We start from the raw sequence: 1,409 nt of genomic DNA on the forward strand, positions 1-1,409 counted from the left end.
GGCGCGGGCGGCTCCCGGGGGCCGGAGGGTTCCGGCGCGAGGCCCCGAGAGGCGCGGAGACTCCGGCTCACACGGCGGCGCCGGGAAGTGTGGGCGAAGCGGGGCGGGGGGCGGGGCACTGGCACGCGCGCACCTGGCGGAGCCCGGGGGCGGGGTCTGGGCGGGGCTGTGGGCGGGGCTTTTACGTGGCCCCGCCCCCGGGGCCTCGCCACTGCCCCTGCGGGGTGGACACCTCGAGCGCCCGCCAGTGCAGACCCTGAGCCGCCCGCGCGGGCACGGGCAGCGGCGCGTGAAGTCTTGCGCCCCACCCGGCCAGGGTGGTCAGAGACTGGACTTGTGCAACAGGAGCTCTAGCGCCCCCGAGCCTGGGAAAGTGACTGCCGGAGTAAAGGGAAATTTGTCCAGCCTCTGACAGGCGTGGGAGCGCGATTGTGCAAAATCGCTGAACGGATGTTTATGAAATTTACTGTGCACGGCACATGGCAAAGGCCTTGCTTCCTTAAAAAGCTTTAAGTGTACAGTTAAAAAAATCCAAAGCTATCCACGTATCTCCCACATACGTTGTTAGTAAGTTTTCAATGCTAATGATGCCTTACGGCTTTTCTTAAATATTATATTCACAACTTTTTTTAAACTATGATACCTTATAAGCATTAGTTTTTAAATAAATGCACCAAACTCTATGGGTAAGGGCTTAAATATTACAGCAGTAAATAAAAAGAATAGGATTTTTATCTGGAAATAAATTTTGGGTGATAGATTTCATATCAGACTACTGCTACGGAAAAAGATGTTTAGACCATTACTTTCTGATAGACACAACTCACTTCTCTGTACATGGATCTATACTTGTAGTGTTATAAAGAAGACAGAAGAGAGCCTCCATGGTGGTGCCTATGAAGCTAACCGCAGCCACCGCAGCATGAGTTCAATCCCCGGCCAGGGAAAAACCCACATGGCGCTGCAGCAGCGCTCTCCTGACTCGCCAGCTGCTTCCCTCAGCAGTGTATTTCAGTCAATCTGCCTTTCTGCTGCCCACTCTGTCTCTGGTGGATCCTCTCACCCCCCACATCTCTGGCCTGTATGCAGGCGTTCTTGTATGCATAAATAAATAAATCTTTAAAAAAAAAAGACGGAAGACCCAAAATGGAGTCCCTTATGCTGTTTCACATGATCAAACAGATACTTGCTACCTAACACCTAAAGTAATTGCAGTTTCTTTTTTTTTTTTAAAGATTTATTTATTTATTTATTTATTTATACAAGCACTGGGTACAGTCAGAAGCGCGGGAGGGTGAGAGAATTCACCAGAGCCAGAGCGGGGAGCAGAGCAGGCAGATGGACGAGTTTCAACCCCTTCCAGGAGTGAAATTTTAAACCAATCCTTCAGGAGTCTCCTGGTTAGCACT

Source organism: Talpa occidentalis, unplaced genomic scaffold, assembly GCF_014898055.3.
Source record: "Talpa occidentalis isolate TD23 unplaced genomic scaffold, MPIMG_talOcc4v2.1 talOcc4.5, whole genome shotgun sequence".
Lineage (NCBI taxonomy): Eukaryota > Metazoa > Chordata > Mammalia > Eulipotyphla > Talpidae > Talpa > Talpa occidentalis.